At 46.7% G+C, this 20,172-nt stretch overlaps 1 protein-coding gene across 1 annotated transcript in view; it reads right to left on the reverse strand.

Moving 5' to 3' along the window:
* BEST3 (bestrophin 3) overlaps positions 1-20,172 on the reverse strand; it is a 134,155-nt gene that overhangs the window by 72,084 nt on the left and 41,899 nt on the right. The window lies entirely within an intron of this gene.

A 20,172-nucleotide genomic window follows, 5' to 3' on the forward strand; every position in this document is an offset into this window, starting at 1 on the left:
CGGTTTGATATTATGCCAAATGTTAATATAATATAATTTAATATATGTATTGGACACCTCGTGTCTCTTCATCAGCACCTCTCGTCTTATGACAAGAGTGCACGCTAATTATTTATTCTATAAATTACCTGGTCTTCAGCGTTGCACCGGTCTTCCAGATGTCAAGCGATACTTTCGCCTACGACGAGACCACCAGCCACAATATACTGTCATCAGTAACTACATCATGTGAATTCCTTAAGACTCCCTCAGAGGAGATAAGAAGCAAGGATTACGAGAAAGAGAGACGACGTTTCGTCTCCTATGACCTACATGCTGTAACTTTAGCCGAATATCACAGACAGGGAAAGATTCCTAGGGGTCTCAGGAGTAATCTCCGACCCACTCTTTTTTCAGACAACGAACAATACTGTGAAAAATTTAAAAAGATATTAAATAAGTGTTCTCTTGATATAATTATACTCACAGTGGATTTCTTACAGAGAGCCATCAAAGAAAGTCAGAAAACTATCACCGCCATCGAGACCCAACTCACCGCCAACTTGTCCTCAACCGAGTGGACGACGTTGAAAAACAGGACTGATAAGATCCTTTCGGACTACCAAAAAACTCTACAGGAACGCAAACGCCAGAAATTTCAGAGAGACCAAGAGGACTAGAGCAGTAATCGGATCTACAGATGGAACGCCTCCTCCGGTCCCCCCACCCGCCGCTACCAAGCTGGCCATCGCAACTACAACTCCTTCAGCTCAGGAAGCGATTCCTCCACCGGTCGACAAGAGTCGAGTTTTTTATGGAAAAACAAAAAAGGAGGACGCCAACACCCAGACCCACAAGGAGATCGCGGAAACGAAAGAATGACGACCCGCTCCCAGGTAAGACATCGAACCTGGTAATGAACATCTCCAGCTACACCCTCTCCCCCACTGAACTGGCAGTCTTACAGAAAGGTTTATCCTTCTGTCCGACACCAAACTGGGACTCATTCCAGTTGGAGAAGGACTTGCAACGCTTCTATCGATCCCTACGATTGAAGACTCACTTTGGACTGTCAAAAGAGACCTCCATATGCAGAGCACCTCCACCTGGGGGTGATACTGTAACAGAGCTTTCAATAGTTAATCTGGGGTTACGCACACACAGTACATTCAATCCCCCACACACCAACCACGCAACTGAGACAACTATTGCCCTCATCACAAGGGACATTAGAAGTCTGCTACATGAGCAACAGTTAGGTTTCTTTCCCACACATCAAAACTTATCAAATGAGGAGAAAAGGGCCCTCAAGAGTCTGAGTGGTAACAAAAACATTGTGATTAAACCAGCAGACAAGGGGGGTGCGACGGTCATCATGGACCGGACGAATTACATAGACGAGGTTAATCGCCAACTGGCGGACACTACAACCTACGATCGTATCACCCATGACCCCACCCATAACATTCATTCTAAAATTCAAGCGATTCTTACCAGATATCTTGATTGTAAGACAATTGACCAAAAAAACGCTACATTCCTAACCAACTCCCACCCAATAACCCCAGTGTTCTACATACTCCCCAAGATACACAAATCACTGAGCAATCCTCCGGGACGACCGATAGTAGCCTCTACCGATTCTATCCTTTCCCCTCTAGCGATTTATCTTGAGAAAATTCTAACACCACTTGTGAAGAAAACTAGAGCTTTTTTACTTGACACTAACGCCTTTCTGGACATCATCAAAAAAAAACCATGCCTTTCCCCGACCAGTCAACTGGTTACACTGGATGTCAACAGTTTGTACACTTCCATAACCCATGAACTAGGCCTTGAAGCTTCAGCACATCTTCTTTCCGAATCTGACCTTTCCCCCCTCTCTATCCAATTCTGCTTGGAAATACTGTCCCTAGTCCTACATCAAAACCACTTCCTGTTCGGCGATGACTTCTATATACAAAGACGGGGCACCGCAATGGGCTCCAATGTAGCTCCAGCTTATGCCAACGCCTATATGCACAAGTTTGAGGAAGACTTCATATACCCCAATGAGCTATTCAAACAGTACTACACCACTTACCATCGATATATAGACGACATCTTCCTCATATGGCAAGGCCCACCAAAAACACTTGATTCCTTTTTCACACATATCAACTCAATCAGACCTGAACTACAGTTCACAATTACCCATGATTACAACCAAATTTCTTTCCTTGACACCGTAGTCATCCGTGATGACAATAATAAACTAATAACCGACATCTTTTCGAAACCCACCGACTGTAACAACCTCCTACATTACTCAAGCTGCCACACCAAATCGACAAAAAACAGCCTTCCACGTTCCCAATTCCACAGGGTGACTCGAATCGTATCCAACCCGGACACACTCTCTCGACGTCTACAGGAAATGGCGACTAAATTCAGAGAACGTGACTACCCCACCCAACTCCTACGACAAGAGACAGACCGAGCATTAGAACCCAACCACCCCAGCTGACTACCACTAGCCCTGAGAGAATACCATTTGTACATACCTTCCATCCACTAATACCTAAAGTCCAAGCCATTATTAGGAAGCACTGGCCTCTCCTATCTAGAGCCTATCCAGAAATCCCCGCATTTACCAATCCTGCACTTATGTGCGTCAAGCGGGCCCCTAACATCAGTGATAGGATTAATAGGGCTGACATAGGATCTTCCCGCACAACTGCCTCCCAACGCCTACTCAGTACCCGTCGTCACGGTACTTTCCCTTGCCTCAATTGTGCAGCATGTTCCAACATCATCAAGTCTGATACCATCACGCACCCAAGGACAGGGAAAAGCTACCCCATCAGAGGCTTTTTTACATGTGATTCAAATTTTGTGGTCTACATTATCAAATGCCCATGTGGTCTTCTATACGTAGGGGAAACCACACAACATATTAAAGATCGCATAGCGAGCCACAAGTCTACCATCCGCTGCGGCAAAAATTGGCTCCCATTACCCGACCACTTTACCAGAGCTAGGCACACAGTGGCCCAACTCCGCTTCCAAGTAATTGAACATGTGGCAAGACCAAGGAGGGGTGGCAACCATATTAAATTACTGAAACAGCGGGAGTCCTACTGGATCCACACACTCCAGACACTATCCCCTAAAGGCTTGAACCGAGAAATGAACTGGATCCATTGATTCTAAAAATTGCCATTTAATCTATTGAGTTTATTTCTCTCACCTCTAATTACTGACCTTTTTGCTCCTACAGACCCATTGAACACACTCTTAGGTGAGTTACCCTTTCTGACTTATTGATGTGCCCATATCATGAGATCCCTCTTATCTTTTGCCACTAAAAGTGATCCTTTCTGACCTATTGATGTGCCCTTATACATACCATGATATCCCTCTTACCAGTTGCCTCCCCCTAAAGATTACACAACTAAAAGTTATCCTATCTGACTTTTTGATGTGCCCATCTATATGCCATGATATTTCTCTTATCATTTGCCCCCCCCCCCCTAAATAGACAACATTACTATCTGTACTACCCATGACTACATACAGTGTATTAAGGGATCCAGGACAATTTGTGCACATAGATTTCCTTTCTTTAAGTATGAGGTTTAGTCACCTTAACCCTGTTCCACTACCACAATTTCTGTGGATCATATAGTCCTCATGGTTGATTTACTGGAGTATTTTTACCCCTAGCAGCAAGGTATGCCCCTTTACTGGCATGACACGATATGCTGTGAAGTGTACACGCTCTGCATGTGCATTAGCCAACCAGCTATCAGTGTATACAGCGCACCATAGCAACCAAAACACACATAAGTGAGTTTTCCACTAGCGTGACGTCACTTCCGGTTCCCCGCCCCCTTTTGTGACGCACTTCCGCCCCAGCGCTCAGCGCGCACATACTTAAATGAGGACTCCCAGTGCACGTTCCACAGCGCTGGGAGACGGTCACGCCGCCCTCCTCCTCCCCTGCAACAACGAGCCATATCTGGGACTCCTGCACCACAGCCAGAAACGGAAGCCAACAGGAACAAGGTACCCAGCTCCCAAGAGCCCTCCCCCTCCCCTCTTCTTTCACCCCTCCTACTAATTGGGACATTCTCCCTACTCCAGTCCCCCACACTATATGAATAACAATATAGGGAAAAGGCCACACCGCTCCTCTCTACTATATGAAACAGCCACAACAGGGACGCCAGCACTGTATCAAGACGTAGAGACTTCACGTCACACCAGCATGAAAGTCTCCTTTAGGCTGTGAACCAAGAGACATTAAAGGTAGTGGTCTGTTTTCTCTAAAAAAACCCTGTTTGATTTTCCAGGCGCTTAACATGCATTTCTTACTATTACAGCACCATATAAAGATTTTTATTCTATCTCTTATGGCATATACCTTCATCTGAACCCACTTAAGGTAACCCCATAGTATACTTTATGTTACTTGATGATTCCACTGTATATAATGTACATATGCATAATTGTGATTTTATTCTGCCTCCCCTTGCCTCTATCTCTCTCTCCCCTCTCCCCCCCCCATTTCCTCCCCCCCCACTCCCCCCCGCCCCCCCCCCCTCTCCCCTCTCGTCCTTCAATAATGTATATTTTGGACTTTCTGTTTTAACTAATGTGATTTCCTATATCCCTACTCCTAACACCGTATTTCCTCTCTTTTAGTAGTGCGACTCAATGAATAAGGCCTGGAAAAGGCCGAAACGTCTCTGTCGCCAATCACTGTCGCAAATCACGTTTGATCGGTTTGATATTATGCCAAATGTTAATAAATGAACACTGCATCAGATTTCATGAGTGTGCGATGATATAATTTAATATACATATCACCAATACAACGGGGAGCCTTAACCAGGTGGGCGTTTGTCCTACCCCAAGTCCTTCACAGTCTTAGTTCATTCCTTGGTTAGGCTCCGAACGCCGTCCATACAAGATTCCGGTTATAAAAAGTCCATAACCTTCGAGTCTGTACGGCAACTGTAAGGAACTGAAACACACAATTACTAATCACACAGGTAACTTGGCAAACAATTCAACATTTGGCAACAGGGTTATTTACAATTTTAGCGCGCTCTATATTTTCCAGCGAGCGGGTATCTGCCCCTTTGTGCTCCTGGTTGATCTCCTTAACCCACTGTCTGGTGGTGGACCGACCTGGCTTTCCCCACTAGCGTTAGGGGTACAGCTACCAGCTGGGTGTATAGGTAGGACAGGCAGCTGTCTGCGGGTTCTTTGGCTTACCGCAGGCATGGCAGGCTCACTGTCAGCAGAGGGTTGACTCTCCTGGGCTGCTGGTACAGGCTCTTCTGCCTCTGGAACTGCTAGCTCCTCTTCACCTTCCAGCTCTGGTGTTGGTTGTTGCTGTGCCGGTTGCAGGAAATGCAGGACGGGTACCACTATGGCATCGTTTATCCGAGTCCAGGACTGAGGGAACTCTCAGAGAACGGTGCTGATCATTTCTTCCTTGTCCTCTGCGGGTTCAAGGTCACTTTGATCCTCTTCTGCACTACGGAGTGGTCTCTGGAGACGGTACTAGAGGTTTCTCCTCCGTCCTTGGTGATCACGCACACCTTCGGGTTGTCGTGATCAGACTGCAGTACGGTGTAGGGTTCCTTTTCCCACTGGTCGTCCAACTTGTGAAGCCTTCTCTTTCGCTTCAGGACCTGCTTACCAGGTTCTAGGGGACCAGCAGGGGCGTGTTGGTTGAAGAGTTTTTCTTGCCTCTCTCTCACCTGGGCCAGGCTCTTCTCCACACTCTCCTGTACCTTCTTGTACTGCAGTTGCCTTTCTGTATCCCAGTCCGCATCCAGGGAGGTGTCCTCAGGCGTTAGGACTCCCATCTCCAGGTCTACGGGCAGCTTACCTGGTCTGGCTCGCATCAGGTAAGCCGAGGTGCAGTTTGTAGCATTCACCGGGATATGGTTGTATAGGTCTATCAGGTCCGGCAGTTTTTCTGGCCACAGGCTGCGTTCCTCCAGGGGCAACGTCTTCAGGAGGTCAATGACTATATTGTTCATTTTCTCATACATCCCGTTGGTTTGTGGGTGGTAAGGCGTTGTCCGAATCTTCTTACAGCCATAGAGGTTGCAGAACTCTTGGAAGATTTCAGCCTCGAACGCTGGACCCTGGTCTGTCAGGACCTGTTCCGGATACCCATGTGGACGGCAGAAGTATTGTTGGAAGGCTCTGGCCGCTGTTTGGGCTGTCAAGTCTTTTACCGGGACAACCACGAGAAAACGGGAATAGTGGTCAACGATTGTCAGGGCGTAGATGTACCCTGACCGGCTTGGAGCCAACTTGACGTGGTCTAGAGCTACCAGCTCAAGAGGCTGCATGGTGACGATGGGCCTCAAGGGTGTCTTCTGGCTGGCACGGTCCTTCCTCCTTAGGTGACAAGGGCCACAGTCTCTGCACCACTTCTCTACAGCCCCTCTCATGCCGACCCAAAAGAACCGTCCTCTTAGCAGGAACTCCAGTTTCTTCCAACCGAAGTGCCCCGCTCTGTCATGGTAAGCCCCCAGGACCATAGCTGCATCCCGCCTTGGGACCACGACTTGCCAGGTCAGCTCGTGCGTCCGGTGGTTGACAATCCTTCTGCACAGCTTGCCTTCGTAGAGGAACAGCTTGCTCTTCTCCTTCCACAGCTGCTTGGCTTCCTCTGGAGCATCCGGATCCATGCGGGCGTCCTCCTGGGTCAGCAGATCTTTCACCAGGCGGATGGCAGGGTCACTATCTCGGGTCTCGGCCCAGCTGTGGTGAGGTAGGGGATTGATCAACATGGTTGTTAGATCCTCCTCCTTCAAGCGGTGGGAGTATTGAGCGGCTCCATACCGGTGAAACGCGGGGAGTTCTACCTCCTCCAGCTCTTCTGGGTCTTCGTCACCTTCAGGTAAGTGAGGCATTCTTGATCGGGCGTCAGCGTTGGCATTGGTTTTGCCGGCCCGGTATTGGATCACGAAGTCATAGTTGGAGAGACAGGCCATCCACCGCTATTCTAGGGCACCCAGTCTTGCATTGTTCAGGTGTGTCAACGGGTTGTTGTCCGTGTACACGGTGAACTTTGCGGAGGCCAGGTAATGCTTGAAGCGTTCTGTCACGGCCCACACCACCGCCAAAAATTCTAGCTTGAAGGAGCTGTAATTCTCCGGGTTCCTCTCGGTGGGCCTCAGCTTCCGGCTGGCGTACGCGATCACCCTTTCTCTGCCCTGTTGGTTTTGGGACAGTACTGCTCCCAGTCCCACATTACTGGCATCCGTGTGGAGAATAAAAGGCTGACCATAATCAGGGTAGGCCAGGATCTCATCCCCCGTGAGGGCCATCTTCAACTGGCGGAAGGACTCCTCTTCCGGTTTATCCCACTTGAAGGTTGGCTTTTGACTTCTGGACTTAGACTGTCCGATCAGGAGGTCCTGCATAGGAGCTGCCATCTTAGTGAACCTGGGGATGAACCTTCGGTAGTAGCCTACCAACCCGAGAAACTGTCTCACCTCTTTGATGTTCGAGGGGCTTGGCCAGCTCTTGATTGCCGTGACCTTGTCAGGGTCGGGGGCTACTCCTTCCGCACTTACCACGTGCCCTAGGTACTGGACCTTTGGTTTCAACAGGTGACACTTCGATGGTTTCACCTTCAGGCCATAGCCTGCCAGGGCTTCGAACACCTCGGCCAGGTGCTTGAGATGGTCCTCGTAGGTCTTCGAATAGACGATCACGTCGTCCAGGTAAAGGAGGACCGTCTCGAAGTTTCGGTGCCCTAGACAGCATTCCATCAGCCGCTGGAAGGTCCCTGGTGCGTTGCAGAGCCCGAAAGGCATACAGTTGAATTCGCTCAGTCCCAACAGAAGCAGCTATCTGCAGACCGGACATAACCGCAAGAGAAGTATGCTGCCTCCCAGGGGCGAAGATCAAGGATGTTACCGATAGGATACCGAAGCTCATCAGTTCCAAGGATGTCCACCCATTTCTTCTGATACATGTTGGCACCAATGACACGGCAAAGAAGGACCTACCGACAATCTGCAAGAACTTTGAAGCATTGGGGAAGAAAGTAAAAGAACTGGATGTGCAGGTAGTTTTTTCTTCTATCCTTCCAGTAGACGGGCATGGCCTCAGGAGATGGAACAGGATCCTTGATGTGAACAACTGGCTGAGACGATGGTGCAGACAACAAGGATTTGGATTCCTGGACCACGGTGTGAATTACCTCTATGACGGACTCCTTGCCAAAGATGGCCTACACCTCAACAAACCCGGGAAACACACATTCGCCAGGAGACTCGCAACACTCATCAGGAGGGCGTTAAACTAGAATAAGAGGGGATGAGAAGAAAAACGCCGGACACGAACATGAAACCAGACAACATACTAATGAAAGATATGAAGTGCGACAAAGAAGGTCCAAGACAAGATACTTGGAAGGGAGGTAAGAAAATTTCTAATACAATCCACAGGGAGAAGATTGAAACAAAACAAAATCGTGTAAACTGCGTGCTAGCAAATGCCAGGAGCCTGACAAACAAGATGGATGAACTGGAAGCAGAAATATCTACAGGTAACTATGACATAGTGGGAATAACCGAGACATGGTTAGATGAAAGCTATGACTGGGCAGTTAACTTACAGGGTTACAGTCTGTTTAGAAGGGATCGAAGAAATCGGAAAGGGGGTGGAGTCTGTCTATATGTAAAGACGTGTCTAAAGCCTACAATACGGGAGGATGTATGGGAGGGAAATGAGGAGGTCGAGTCCTTATGGGTGGAGATACATGGGGCAAAAAACAGTAATAAAATTATCAGAGCAGTCTGTTATAAACCGCCAAATATAGCAGAAGCCACGGAAAGTCTATTAATGAGACAAATAGACGAAGTAGCAAAAAATAAAGAGGTGATTATTATGGGGGACTTCAACTACCCCGATATAGACTGGGAAACCAAAAGCTGTAGATCTCAGAAAGGAAACAGGTTTCTGTCAATTATCAAAGACAATTATTTGTCACAACTTGTGCAGGAACCAACTAGAGGGACGGCCTTTTAGACTTAATATTAACTAACAGGCCAGACAGAATAACTGAGGTGCAGGTCGGGGGGCACCTGGGAAATAGTGACCACAACATTATACAATTCCACATGTGCTTCAGTAGGGTGCCCAGCAAGGGAGTCACAAAAACACTGAACTTCAGGAGAGCAAAGTTTGATCAGCTAAGAGATGCCCTTCACGTTATAGACTGGGATAGTATCTTTAGTAATAGGAGCACGGATAGAAAATGGGAAATTTTCAAAACAGTCCTACATAGTCACTGTAGAAGGTACATACCTTATGGGAATAAAAGGGCTAGGAATAGGAGGAAGCCAATGTGGCTAAATAAGGAAGTCAAGAGGGCAATGAAAAACAAAAAAAGGGCTTTCGGTAAACTTAAACAAGAAGGCAGCGAGGAAGCGCTAATATCTTATAGGGGAAAAAACAAAATCTGTAAGAAACAAATAAGAATAGCAAAAGAGGAGACAGAGAGACTAATTGCCAAGGAAAGTAAAACGAATCCTAAACTGTTCTTTAACTATATAAACAGTAAAAGGATTAAAACTTATGGAGTTGGCCCATTGAAAAATAACCTGGGTAAAATCATAGAGGGCGATGAGGGTAAAGCAAACCTACTCAATAGCTTCTTCTCCACTGTTTTCACAAAAGAAAACAATTTATCGGAGGAAATGCAGAGTGATAAAGTAAACCCTCCGCTAAATATCACCCACCTAACCCAGGAGGAAGTTCAGAAACGCCTAAATAATATCAAAATAGACAAGTCACCAGGCCCAGATGGCATACACCCCCGGGTACTAAAAGAATTAAGTAATGTGATAGACAGACCGCTGTATCTTATATTCAAGCACTCTTTATGGACAGGGACTGTCCCACTAGACTGGCGCCAAGCAAATGTGGTACCAATATTCAAAAAGGGGTCTAAAAGTGACCCTGGGAACTATAGACCAGTCAGCTTAACGTCTGTTGTGGGTAAATTGTTTGAAGGATTTCTTAGAGATGCTATTGTAGAATATCTTAATGATAATAACTGTCTAACTCCATATCAACATGGATTCATGAGAGATCGCTCCTGGCAAACAAACCTGATCGCCTTCTACGAGGAGGTGAGCTCACAGCTGGACCGGGGAGAGTCAGTGGATGTTGTATACCTTGACTTCTCCAAAGCGTTTGATACCGTGCCACACAAAAGGTTGGTATATAAAATGAGAATGCTTGGCCTGGGGGATAATGTGTGCAAGTGGGTAAATAGCTGGCTGAGTGATAGAAAGCAGAGGGTGGTTATCAATGGAGTAAGCTCAGGGTGTGTCAGGGTTACTAGCGGGGTGCCTCAAGGGTCTGTCTTGGGCCCTATATTATTTAATATATTTATTAATGATCTAGTGGAAGGGTTGCATAGTAAAATAGCAATATTTGCAGATGATACTAAACTTTGTAAAGTAGTTAATACAGATGAGGATAGGGCACAGCTGCAGGAGGATTTAGATAAATTGGGGAGTTGGGCCAAAAAATGGCAAATGGGCTTCAATGCCGATAAATGCAAGGTCATGCACATGGGAAAGAAAAACAGCAGTCACCCATACATATTAAATGGGAAACCGTTGGGGAAATCTGACATGGAGAAGGACCTGGGCGTCTTGGTTAATAGCAAATTAAATTGGAGTGCCCAGTGTCAGGCAGCAGCTGCGAAGGCAAATAGAGTCATGGCATGCATCAGAAGAGGAATAGGGGCATATGATGAGAACATTGTTTTTCCTCTGTATAAAGCGCTGGTAAGGCCGCACTTAGAATATTGTGCACAGTTCTGGGCTCCGGTGCTCAGGAAAGACATATTGGAGCTAGAGAGGGTACAAAGGAGGGCGACTAAGGTAATAAAGGGAATGGAGGGACTAGAATACCCAGAGAGGTTGTCAAAATTAGGCCTATTTACGTTGGAAAAGAGAAGGCTTAGGGGAGACCTCATAAACATGTATAAATACATCAGGGGACAGTACAGAGATCTCTCCCATGACCTGCTTATACCAAGGATGGTGACAAAGACGAGGGGGCACACTATGAGTCTGGAGGAAAGGAGGTTCCTGCACCAGCATAGAAGGGAATTCTTTACGGTCAGAGCCGTGAGACTCTGGAACTCTCTGGGAGAGGAAGTGGTGATGTCCAACTCACTTAATGAGTTCAAGAGAGGCCTGGACGCCTTTCTTGAGAACAATAAAATTACATCTTATGCTTAGTGATAGTTAATTAATCCAGGGATTTAATCTGACTGCCAGATTGGTGTCGGGAAGTGAATTTTTCCTCAATGATGTAAATTGGCCTATACGGCATGTTTTTTTTTTTACTTCCCCTGGATCAACGCTGCGGAATAGCTGCAGTGCACAAGAAATAGGCTGAACTGGATGGTCTTTTTTCGGCCTTATAAACTATGTAACTATGTAAACTATGTAACTATGTAACCATCGGGGTGGTGAAGGCGGTCTTCTCCTTGTCAGCCTCTGCCACGGGAACCTGCCAGTACCCGCTAGTAAGGTCCAAAGTAGAAAAGAAGTTAGCTGATTTTAGTGCGGCTAAAGACTCCTCTGTTCTAGGCAGCGGATATGCGTCTTTGTGGGTGATACGGTTGATTTGTCTATAGTCCACGCACATTCTCATGGTGCCGTCCTTCTTTTTCACCAGAACCAAGGGGGCTGCCCAGGGGCTACAGCTATCTCTAATAACCCCAGCTTCTTTCATTTCTCTTAGCATGCCCTTTGCATTCTGATAATGTGCAGGGGGCACAGGTCGGTGTCTTTCATTTATCGGTGGGTGGCTCCCTGTGGGGATGTGATGTTCTATCCCTTTTACTCTGCCGAAGTCTAGCGGGTGCTTACTAAAAATTCTCTCGTACTCCGGGACCACCCGGTAGACTCCTTGTTTTTGGTGCAGGGGGGTAGAGTCAGCACCCACATGGAGTTTCTGGCACCAGTCCTCCTTTTGTTTCTGGGAGCCATTACCCTCCGCCTGTGGAGATGGGGGCAAGGGTTCCACGGCCCTGATAGCTTTGTGTTCGACAACAAACAGTTTGGCAAGTGTAGCGTACCTGGGCAAGTGTACCTCTCTCTCCCCAATGTTGAGAATGCGAACGGGCACCCTCCCATGACGGACATCAACCACCCCCCGGGCTGTCAAAATGGTGGGCCTGCTGTCTGAGTACACGGGTTCTACCATGGCTTGGTAGTCTCTACCTCTCAACCCGATTGCAGTCCGACACCAGATCATCATTTCACTTTTGGGAGGCATGGAAATGGGGAATGGGTCACTCAGTCTTACGCTACAGATCTCACCACCAGACAGTTCTACCTGCTGCCGTCTCATCAGGGCTTTTATCTCTTTGTTGAGGACTCTCTGTTGGCTGGAACTAGCATTCACCGCCACCTGTTGTAGAATTACAATTACCTCTGAAAGACAATTTTCAATCACGTTAGTACCCACAGTTATTTTAGGGTGACTTTCACGACGGTCAATGTCCACAATAATCACTCCCTGTGCCGGCAGTTCAACTTTACCAATTTTAATGGTCATCTCCTTGAACCCCATCTGCGGCTCGGGTAAGCCATTACTGGCGATGATGCTCACGTTACTGTCTGGATACCGTGTGATATCAGCATCAGTCCAATACTGCTTAAAAAGTACATAAGGGATAGTGGTTACTTGCGACCCAGTATCCAGCAAGGCGCTCATGGGGATACCGTCCAGCACCACGGGTAAAACCGGGCGCCCCCCAACGTACTTATTATGCCAATTATAAGGGCCTGGTGATCTTATGCCTGGGGGTTGGTCCTCGGCCCCAGGTTGGACCCGTTTAAATTACAGTACCTGGAAATGTGTCCGGGCTGGTTGCATCGGCGGCAAATGGGCTGTCCATCCTCTGCGTAGCGGTCTGTGGGCCTCCCTCGGAACGACGGGATCCTCCTCAGTTGACGCCACGGGACATCCTCCGGACTTGAAGCCAGCTCGATGGGTCTTGACGGGTCCACTTGTAACGCCTGGACGGTCCTGGTCAACGCCACAATGCTCCTGGTCAGCTCCTGGACTTGGTGGTGCAGATCTTTCGACAGGGCTTGGTTCAGGGCCTGTGCATCAGCCCCCACGGAGTCCATAGAGGAGGGCGCCGCCTCCTGGTGGTAGGTGAGAGTAGGGCGCCGGGGGTTTATAGCGCCACTTGTTGCGGATTCACGGAGCACCCTTATGGCCCTGTCCTTGAATTGGGCAAAGGTCAGATCAGGGTTCTGAAAGAACATGAGGTGCAGCTGGGTCCTGTGGGCGCTAGACAGCAGACCTTCTATAAACTGTTCTGTTAGTAGCTTATCCGTTTCCTGCATGCTGCCAGGGTCAGCTTGTTGGATGGCCCTCAAGGCTTCCTGCAAATTTAGGGCATAGTCTCTGATGCTGTCCTGTGCCCGCTGCTTACATCCATAGAACCTCATTTTAATTTCAGCGGAGGTACGTGTGTCAAAGGTACCCCGCAGCCGGGCCAGAATACCCTTCACGGTCCTTTTCTCCTCAGTGGGCCATGATTTTACCTCCCTTTGGGCTGCACCAGTTAACTTCCCTGTTAATATGCTGACCTTCTGTTCCTCTGTCAGGGGGTAGACTTGGAACAAACTGTACAACCTTTCCTTAAAGTCAGTTAGGGCATGGGGCTCCCCTGAGTACTTGGGCAGCCAGGCCGCCCCAGGGATGTAGGGCAGGGAAAATGGCATCACCGCTGCTGCAGCTGCGTTGGTGGTAGTGGGCGCCTCTGTATCCGACATCTTCCTCCCCCCTAGTTAAGCGTGGCCTACCTTCCGACGATCCTCTTCTGTAGGCCGTGGCTCCGCTGCGGCTGCTCTGGACGAGGACCTTGCGTCGCGTCCTGGTGACGTCAGCGTCGCTCTCTCTCCCTTCCAGGACCTTGCGCAGCGTCGGTGAGTGGGGCGGAGCTTCGGGTCTCGCACGGTTTGGACGTCCACGCCCCTCTTCTTCCTGCGCGGCGTCCTGAAGATGGCGTCCGATGGCGGGAAAACGGCTGAAGATGGCGGGAACCGATGGAAGATGGCGGGAGACGGCTGGAAATGGTGGGAAACGGCTCCGGACGGCAGGGAACCTCTTTTCAGGTAAGTGCAAAGTCTTTTTCAGGCACGCAATACCCGTTTGTGGCGGGTTGGTTGCAATCCTGCCGACTACGCCAAAGCTGACTCGCCCCCTGGGCCGTGGGGCACTCGGATCCGGGCAGTAGGGGAACGATGGGAGTAGTAGTGGCAACCCGGTTCCGTGGCTCAGGGTGGTCAGGCCAGTGGTAGACCGTTATGCGCTGATGATTATGTCCGACTATGCCACCCGTGGATTGCGGTTATTAGGAACCGCCGCTGCATGCAGACCGCTGGGGCTGATGAGGTGTGCAGCTAGGGTAGTGTGACTCCCCACGGGAAGAGTGCGGCCCCAGGGCAGTATAATGGATGGTGGGAGTGATGGTGGTGAGAGTCCCAGTACCGGTAGTGCTGGAGGCGCGAATGAGCACACAGACAACAGGTTGCAGTTCAGGGCCTTTACTAAAACAGGTAAACTGACCCATAAACAGTCCCGGCTAGGAGGGGACCTGGATGTCTGAGAGCAATGGGGAAATTGGCCCTGGTCAGGGTGAGGGTGTAGGCCTACCGTGCTTTCTGTGCTCCTTCTGGCTATCTCCTCCTTATAGGGTAACAGCCCACGTTTCTGAGCTTTCCGTGTATTCTCGCCTGTATGGCCTGCGACGTGGGTTCCTTTCTGCTCCCAGCCTGTTACGGCTTTGCTGGTCCCTTCTGTTGTGGCAGAGCCTCCAGGCTTCTTAGGCCAAGGAATATACAGTCCCCTGCGGACTGGTTATCTGCTGTAGGATGTGGAATCCTCCCAGCCTCAGACACCAAAGTCTGGTAAATTAAGTCCTTTATCTGCCAAGACAGGCTCACTTCGCCTCTTGTCTCTGGCTTGTGGCTCTCCTCCTGCCACACTTCCTCTTAGGTGCAATACAACTTTCTGTCCCTGCTCTGCTCTGCTCTGGGACAAGTCTCAGTCCTGAGACAGGTCGTCCAGTTCTCCCTAACCCTGCCCCCAGCACCAGCTTTTATAGGGGCAGCCTGCTCCCCCTACTGGCCTGAGACAGGAGGTACTGCATGCTAATGTTCCCCTGACTAGAGAACCTCCCCCTTGCTCTCAGACACAGCTTTATTACACTTGTGGCATCCAGGCCAGGGTGACACAAAAGGAACACCATTGCTACAGTAAAGCACAGAGGTGGATCGCTGATGTTTTGGGGATGTGTGAGCTACAAAGGCACAGGAAACTTGGTAAAAGTTGAAGGAAAGATGAATGCAGCACGTTATCAGCAAATACTGGAGGCAAATTTGCACTCTTCAGCCCGGAAACTGCGCATGGGACGTACTTGGACGTTCCAACATGACAACGATCCAAAACACAAGGCCAAGTCGACCTGTCATTTGCTACAGCAGAACAAAGTGAAGGTTCTGGAGTGGCCATCTCAGTCTCCTGACATCAATATCATTGAGCCACTCTGGGGAGATCTCAAGCTAGACAGCCCAAGAATTTACAGGAACTGGAGGCTTTTGCCTAGAAGAATGGGCAGCTTTACCATCTGAGAAAATAAAGAACCTCATCCACAGCTACCACAGAAGACTTCAAGCTGTCATTGATGTTAAAGGGGGCAATACACGGTATTAAGAACTGGGGTATGTGAACTTTTGATCAGGGTCATTTGGATGCTTTTGGTTGTCATTAAGATTTTAAAAGAGAAAACACAGTAGTTTGACAATAAATGGCTTCACCCAACCAATAACCATGAGTGGAGAAAAAGTTTTTTTGTTATCATTCATATTCTCTGAAACAAGGCCAAGAAAGGAAAAATTCTGCTGGGGTATGTAAACTTTTGAGCACAACTGTATATGTTCTATTAGTGATTTTCATGAATAAATCACGTACCCATTGTAGTCTACGCTGCTATTCACACATTTGTGGTTTTTTTTGCAGACCCTGTGTCCACAAAATAAATATGCCAATATGTCAGTTTTTTCCAGAGTCACAGATCAAAATTATCTATACAAGTCTATGGGTCCTTGAAAATAACAGATGGCATCAGTGTACAATTCATGTACTGTCCGTGATTAACATTTTAATGAATCGATGAAGATTTTTAATTTATTTATTATGAAAATCACTGATAAATAAACTAAAGGTGACATACTGACCAAACACAAAAATTGGATCCAAAACACTGATGAAACTCAAACTGTTTGCATATGTGAAAAATCACGAACTTCTGAATGAGGACTAAGGCCACGGCCCCACTATCAGTATTTGGTCAGTATTCAGTCAGTATTTTTTCTCTGGAGTGGGAGCCAAAACCAGGTGAGGAACAATCAGAGAAAAGGTATAATAGAAACAAGTCACCAATTCTGCATTTATCACCCACTCCTAGTTTTGGCTCCCACTCCTGAGAAAAAATACTGACCGGATACTGACCAAATACTGAAAGTGGGGCCGTGGCATTAGGGATGTTCACACGCTGTGTTTGTGCTGCGGAAAAAAATGCTGCATTTTACAATACCAGCAAAATGAATGAGATTTCTGATAATGCACATACTACTTATTTTGTCCTTCCAGATTTGAACCATCAAAACTTTTTTTTTCAAATCTGCAGCATGTCAATTCTTTCAGTGTTTTTGCAGCATTTTTCAATCATTCAAATGAAAGGGGGAAAAAAAGGCAAGTGAAAAAAAAAACGCATCAAAAACACATGCAAAATATGTTGTAAATGTGTCAAAACCATGTGTATGTTAGGCAGCGTTTTTCCTGCCAAAACTGTTTTTTTGCTGCAGAAAAATCTGCTGCCAATACTTAACATGTGCACATACCCTAAGGCATCATTCAAATGTCAGTGATTTTCTCATACAAGAAAATCCATCCGAGTTTCATCTGTAATTTTCAACAGATTTTCATCAGTGTCATCAGGTTTTCATCATTTTTTCACTCATGAGAAAAAAAAATTGTCCACCTTCCCCTATCTATCAGGCAGTGAAAAACAGACAGCAAACGGATAGTATGTTAGTGCTGTCCGATTTTTTTCACAGACCCATTGACTTTCATTGCTGAGTTTGATCCGACACTGATCAATATAGGACATGTCTCCGCGATTTTGCGTGAACCATTCGGGCCGAAAAAAATCACTGACATGTGAACAGTCCCATAGGATATTTCTGTGACTCACCAAAAAAAGAAAAAACAAACGATCAGAGTCCTTAAATAGAATATGTATAAAATGTAACCTTTATTGAACATACAAAACAATCCCAATAATGGTATGGCAATATAAGAACGAATGGCACAAACGCCATGTGCAACCGTGAACAGGACACGCAGTCCACCCGGATTACAGCTACCAGATGAAATACTTTCACACACATGAGTTTATGGTGTGAACACTCCCAGTATCCCGGCTACTCTATGGTACCACTATAAATGTTATGCCTATAGGCAAAAACTAATATACATATAAGGGACAGCATCCACAATTACCTTAAATAAGGGGTTCTTTTAGGAGGTGCTGCAGACCGGGCGGGTGCGCGTCTGCCCCAACGCACGTTTCGGTGAACCTTCGTCAGGGGAGGATGATCTGTGCATATAGTAACTATATGATGCCTGTTTATGTGTGGAAAATTAGATTTATATTATGAGCTAACTGTGAAGAACACATATAGCATTCATACGTGAAAAACTAACGTGTGAATGAGCCCTTAGAGTGTATTCTTCCTGCCTGTTTTAGATACTGGCATATACAATTTGTACAACTTGCATTTGTTTATTAAATTTGGAGTGATAAATTACAACCAAATCATTTGCAAAACATTTTAGGTCATGTGCACATACTGAGCTTTTGCAGCAGAAATTTCTCCACCAAAAGCTGCAGTTTACAATAACAGCGAAAGGAATGAGATTTCTGAAATCTCATGGACACATTGCTGTTTTATTCCTTAGTAGTTTCAAATCTGCAGCATGTCAATTCTTTATCCATTCAAATGAATGGTGAAAAAATGCATGAAAAACACCAGCAAAAATTTGTCAAAAACGCATTAAAAAGCACGTATTTTATGCAGTGCTATTCCTGCTACAACATGCATTTTTTGATGCAAAAATTTCTTCTGCAAATAGTCAACATGTGCACATACCCTTATTTTGGAGAAAACTCATGCAAATTTTATGTTGATTGACAAAGGTTAGTGGTTAATGTTACCAAAGTGTTTCATGCACTACTGCGTGTGTCTTAAAAAGAATAAAACAGTCTTATGCAAATATTAAATAAAAAAGAAATTCATGTTCAGCCAGTTAGTTCACATAACAAAGATAAAATGTAGTCCTTCCAAATGTATCCTTATTGGAGAATAGGAAACTTGAATAAATCCTTATAGGATTTGATTTTTTTTTAATCTAAGACTGCTTGCTCTAAGACTACATTCCCACTAAGTGCACTAATTGCAGACCTCCAACAGTAAAGTTTCTGTAGTTATTACCACTGCGGATATCATTGCGAAGAACGTACAAGGGAGCCACACATTTCACTCTTTGTACGGTAAAATATGAAATTCGTACTGACATTCACAGCATAAATTCACATTCTGTGGCTCTGATGCTCCCAGTGTTTGTCAATTTACGCTGCAGATATTTCTTAAAATTTCTTGAAACTGTAAAAAGCAGTGGATCAGGGGAGAAAATTTTTTTTATACTGTCCCTGACCTCATAAACTATAAGGATGAGATGCTCAGTATACTTTAATTATCTTTATAACCCTTATAATTCTGTGTGACAGGAGCTGCTCCTCACTGTTCCCCCCTCACAGTGTGAAGCTCCCCGCTGTGAGGAACAGCCAGCCACAGAAGAGGGGGCGTGGCCAGTTCCCTGCTAGTGGCCCTGCAGTGAAGGAGACATTATAAGGGGGCTGGCTGCTACTAGAAGCTGGGGGGGCAGGCCATGTTCCCTCACCTCGGACTGCAGACAGGGAGATATTATTAGAGGGCTGATGTGACAGGAGCTGCTCCCCTCTCTATCTGGGACGTCACAGCAGTGTGCAGCTCCATGCTCCAGCCAGACTCCTGATAATAGCTGTTTCTTTGTAGATAATAGGCTATGCCCCCTCTTCTCAGGCTGGCAGTTACTTACAGGGGGAGATGCACACTGGTGTGTGACGTATTGTCCCAGACGGGAGCGGGGAGCAGCTGCTGTCAAACTGAATTACAAGTGTTAGGCTGGAGTCCCAATAACGAATCACGTTCAATGCAAGAGCAGTGAGTCATTCTCCCTGGCTCCTCGGCGTGAGTGGTCGCATGGATTACAGCGGGGGACACTTAGGACAGGTGAGTATATGGATTTTTTTATTTTATTCTTATTTGTACAGGTGGACACAGCAGCGCCGGCAAGGGACTATGATGAGGGCAGCATTCAGCACACGGAGCTTGGGAACAGCGCTAACTGTACCACTGATTCTCAGGTGCCGGTATGTGTGCTCCTTATGCGGCACATGTGTGCCACACATGTGCCACACAGGTGCACATGGACATCTCTGGTACGGGTTTTTCTGGTACCGGAAATATCAGGAAGTGTGAAAGAGCCCTAAGGCTGTGCACCCATGATGAGTTTTTGACGCTGTATTTTACACTTCCAATAAAGTGAATGGGATTTATAGAAGTCTCATGCCCACTGTGCTTTTTTTTTTTACATAGCGTAGATTACTTCCATTTTTTCATGGTGTTTTTTACATGCGTTTTTATCTCGTTTTTTTAACGCTGCGTTTTTTTGTTTCTTGTTGGTAAGTCATGTTATAAATAAAGTTACTTTGTTTTTGATACTTCGTGGTATTTGGATTTGACAAAACTTTATTGATACAGTCATGTGCGGATTACATGCATTTTTGATGCGTTTCCGTTATGGAAATGCACAAAAAATGCATGTCCAATTTTTACCTGCAGATTTTCCGCATCTAATGCAAGTCTATGGGTAAAATCCACAGAAAACTCACCGTACCTGCAAGAGAAATTGACATGTCGGGGATTTAGAACACGCACTGCAGGTCAGTTTATGCTT

Source organism: Phyllobates terribilis, unplaced genomic scaffold, assembly GCF_046119375.1.
Source record: "Phyllobates terribilis strain yellow unplaced genomic scaffold, ASM4611937v1 Scaffold_11__3_contigs__length_659146591, whole genome shotgun sequence".
In the NCBI taxonomy this organism is placed as follows: domain Eukaryota; kingdom Metazoa; phylum Chordata; class Amphibia; order Anura; family Dendrobatidae; genus Phyllobates; species Phyllobates terribilis.